Below are 4,972 nucleotides of genomic sequence, written 5' to 3'. Positions count from 1 at the left end.
GGTGTCGGTGGCGGTTCGGGTTTCTGGGAGGAGTAGATAAGGGGAGTGGGGGTGGCCGGCTGGGCCTGGTGGGTTGGCCCAGTGGGGCTGATGGCCTGCTGGGTCGAAGCTCGGGGGTTCCTCCTTTTTTTTGTAATTTGTTTCTTTTATTTATTTTTCTTTTCTGTTATATTTAATTTAAAGCACTTAGGCACTTTGTAAAATTATGTTTTCTTTACTATAATTACCCTTATAATATTCGGCACCCACCGAACATTTTTGTTTCAACTTTTGAAAACTTTTGTTGTTTGACATATTTTGAATTTAAATTTGAATCATTTTTTTAACCATCGCGAGATTAACTACGGTGACCACGGTGACATGGCATCATTAGGAGAGGGTTACTGTAGCTAATTATCCGGGTGTCACAGCACGGTTCGCAAGTACCAAGTGATTCATAATCAAGTGATTCCAGAAGTCCATCAGTATGGAGTTTCTTCATGCGTTTTACACCGATATGACCTAAACGGCAGTGCGACAAATAAGTTGCACTATCATTATCAACTCTGCATCTTTTGGCTTCAACATTATGAATATGTGTATCACTACTATCGAGATTCAATACAAATAGACCACTCTTCAAGGGTGCATGACCATAAAAGATATTACTCATATAAATAGAACAACCATTATTCTCTGATTTAAATGAATAACCGTCTCGCATTAAACAAGATCCAGATATAATGTTCATGCTCAACGCTGGCACCAAATAACAATTATTCAGGTCTAAAACTAATCCCGAAGGTAGATGTAGAGGTAGCGTGCCGACCGCGATCACATCGACTTTGGAACCGTTTCCCACGCGCATCGTCACCTCGTCCTTGGCCAGTGCTCACTTATTCCGTAGTCCCTGTTTCAAGTTGCAAATATTAGCAACAGAACCAGTATCAAATACCCAGGTGCTACTACGAGCTCTAGTTAGGTACACATCAATAACATGTATATCACATATACCTTTGTTCACTTTGCCATCCTTCTTATCCGCCAAATACTTGGGGCAGTTCCGCTTCCAGTGACCAGTCTGCTTGCAGTAGAAGCACTCAGTTTCAGGCTTAGGTCCAGACTTGGGTTTCTTCTCTTGAGCAGCAACTTGCTTGCCGTTCTTTTTGAAGTTCCCCTTCTTCTTCCCTTTTCCCTTTTTCTTGAAACTAGTGGTCTTGTTGACCATCAACACTTGATGCTCCTTTTTGATTTCTACCTCCGCGGCTTTTAGCATTGCAAAGAGCTCGGGAATAGTCTTGTTCATCCCTTGCATATTATAGTTCATCACAAAGCTCTTGTAGCTTGGTGGCAGTGATTGGAGAATTCTATCAATGACACTATCATCAGGAAGATTAACTCCCAGTTGAATCAAGTGATTATTATACCCATACATTCTGAGTATGTGTTCACTGACAGAACTATTCTCCTCCATCTTGCAGCTATAGAACTTATTGGAGACTTCATATCTCTCAATCCGGGCATTTGCTTGAAATATTAATTTCTACTCTTGGAACATCTCATATGCTCCATGACGTTCGAAACGTCGTTGAAGACCCGGTTCTAAGCCGTAAAGCATGGCACACTGAACTATAGAGTAGTCATCAGCTTTGCTCTGCCAGACGTTCTTAACGTCGTCAGTTGCATCAGCAGCAGGCCTGGCACCCAGCGGTGCTTCCAGGACGTAACTCTTCTGTGCAGCAATGAGGATAATCCTCAGGTTACGGACCCAGTCCGTGTAATTGCTACCATCATCTTTCAACTTTGCTTTCTCAAGGAACGCATTAAAATTCAACGGAACAACAGCACGAGCCATCTATCTACAAACAAACATAGACAAGCAAGATACTATCAGGTACTAAGTTCATGATAAATTTAAGTTCAGTTAATCATATTACTTAAGAACTCCCACTTAGACAGACATCTCTCTAGTCATCTAAGTGATCACGTGATCCAAATCAACTAAACCATAACCGTTCATCACGTGAGATGGAGTAGTTTTCAAGGGTGAACATCACTATTTTGATCATATCTACTATATGATTCACGTTCGACCTTTCGGTCTCCTTGTTCCGAGGCCATATCTGCATATGCTAGGCTCGTCAAGTTTAACCTGAGTATTCCGCGTGTGCAAAACTGGCTTGCACCCGTTGTAGATGGACGTAGAGCTTATCACACCCGATCATCACGTGGTGTCTCGGCACGACGAACTTTGGCAACGGTGCATACTCAGGGAGAACACTACTTGATAATTTTAGTGAGAGATCATCTTAAAATGCTACCGTCAATCAAAGCAAGATAAGATGCATAAAGGATAAACATCACATGCAATCAATATAAGTGATATGATATGGCCATCATCATCTTGTGCTTGTGATCTCCATCTCCGAAGCACCGTCGTGATCACCATCGTCACCGGCGCGACACCTTGATCTCCATCATAGCATCATTGTCGTTTACGCCATCTATTGCTTCTACGACTATCGCTACCGCTTAGTGATAAAGTAAAGCAATTACAGGGCGTTTGCATTTCATACAATAAAGCGACAACCATATGGCTCCTGCTAGTTGCCGATAACTTCGGTTACAAAACATGATCATCTCATACAATAAAATATAGCATCACATCTTGACCATATCACATCACAATATGCCCTGCAAAAACAAGTTAGACGTCCTCTACTTTGTTGTTACAAATTTTACGTGGCTGCTACGGGCTTAGCAAGAACCGTTCTTACCTACGCATCAAAAACCACAACGATAGTTCGTCAAGTTAGTGCTGTTTTAACCTTTGCAAGGACCGGGCGTAGCCACACTCGATTCAGCTAAAGTGAGAGAGACAGACACCCGCCAGCCACCTTTAAGCACGAGTGCTCGTAACGGTGAAACCAGTCTCGCGTAAGCGTACGCGTAATATCGGTCCGGGCCGCTTCATCTCACAATACCACCGAACCAAAGTATGACATGCTGGTAAGCAGTATGACTTGTATCACCCACAACTCACTTGTGTTGTACTCGTGCATATAACATCAACGCATAAAACCTAGGCTCGGATGCCACTGTTGGGGAACGTAGTAATTTCAAAAAAATTCCTACGCGCACGCAAGATCATGGTGATGGCATAGCAACGAGAGGGGAGAGTGCTCGTCCACGTACCCTCGTAGACCATAAGCGGAAGCATTATCACAACGCGGTTGATGTAGTCGTACGTCATCACGATCCGACCGATCCAAGCACCGAACGTACGGAGCCTCCGAGTTCAGCACACGTTCAGCTCGATGACGATCTCCGGCCTCCGATCCAGCCGAGCTCCGGAGATGAGTTCCCTCAGCACGACGGCATGGTGACGATGATGATGTTCTACCGGCGCAGGGCTTCGCCTAAACTCCGCGACGATATGACCGAGGTGGAATATTGTGGAAGGGGGCACCGCACACGGCTAAGGAACGATCCGTAGATCAACTTGTGTGTCTTTGGGGTGCCCCCCGCCCCCATATATAAAGGAGCCAAGGGGGGAGGAGGCGGCCGGCCTAGAGGGTGCGCCAAGGGGGGAGTCCTACTCCCACCGGGAGTAGGACTCCCCTTTTCCAAGTAGGAGTAGGAGAAAGGGGGAAAGAGGAGGAAGAGGGGAAGGAAAGGGGGGGGCGTCGCCCCCCTTCCCTTGTCCTATTCGGACTAGGAGGGGGAGGGGCGCGCGGCCCCCTCCTGGCTCCTTCCCTCTTCTCCCTCTTGGCCCATGTAGGCCCATTAACCCCCCGGGGGGTTCCGATAACCTCCCGGTACTCCGGTAAAATGCCGATTTCACCCGGAACCATTCCGATGTCCTAATATAGGCTTCCAATATATCAATCTTTATGTCTCGACCATTCCGAGACCCCTCGTCATGTCCGTGATCACATCCGGGACTCCGAACAAACTTCGGTACATCAAAACTTATAAACCCATAATAAAACTGTCATCGAAACGTTAAGCGTGCGGACCCTACGGGTTCGAGAACTGTGTAGACATGACCTAAAACAATTCTCGGTCAATAACCAATAGCGGGACCTAGATGCCCATATTGGTTCCTACATATTCTACGAAGATCTTTATCGGTCAAACCGCATAACAACATACGTTGTTCCCTTTGTCATCGGTATGTTACTTGCCCGAGATTTGATCGTCGGTATCCAATACCTAGTTCAATCTCGTTACCGGCAAGTCTCTTTACTCGTTCTGTAATACATCATCTCATAACTAACTCATTAGTTACATGCTTGCAAGGCTTAAGTGATGAGTATTACCGAGAGGGCCCAGAGATACCTCTCCGACAATCGGAGTGACAAAACCTAATCTCGAATTATGCCAACCCAACATGTACCTTCGGAAACACCTGTAGAGCACCTTTATAATCACCCAGTTACGTTGTGACGTTTGGTAGCACACAGAGTGTTCTTCCGGTATACGGGAGTTGCACAATCTCATAGTTGCAGGAACTTTGTATAAGTCATGAAGAAAGCAATAGCAGTATACTAAACGATCAAGTGCTAGGCTAACGGAATGGGTCATGTCAATCACATCATTCTCCTAATGATGTGATCCCACTAATTAAATGACAACACATGTCTATGGTTAGGAAACATAACCATCTTTAATTAATGAGCTAGTCAAGTAGAGGCATACTAGTGACTACAGTTTTGTCTATGTATTCACACATGTATCATGTTTCCGGTTAATACAATTCTAGCATGAATAATAAACATTTATCATGATATGAGGAAATAAATAATAACTTTATTATTGCCTCTAGGGCATATTTCCTTCAGTTCTAGGGTGCCCCCCTGCCCCCGTATATAAAGGAGCCAAGGGGAGGGGGTGGCCGGCCAAGGAGGGGGGCGCCAGGGGGGAGTCCTACTCCCACCGGGAGTAGGACTCCCTTTCTTTCCAAGTTGGAGAAGGAGAAGGGGGGAAAGAG

Source organism: Triticum dicoccoides, chromosome 5B, assembly GCF_002162155.2.
Source record: "Triticum dicoccoides isolate Atlit2015 ecotype Zavitan chromosome 5B, WEW_v2.0, whole genome shotgun sequence".
In the NCBI taxonomy this organism is placed as follows: Eukaryota; Viridiplantae; Streptophyta; class Magnoliopsida; order Poales; family Poaceae; genus Triticum; species Triticum dicoccoides.
Note: the sequence above shows the minus strand (reverse complement) of the source record.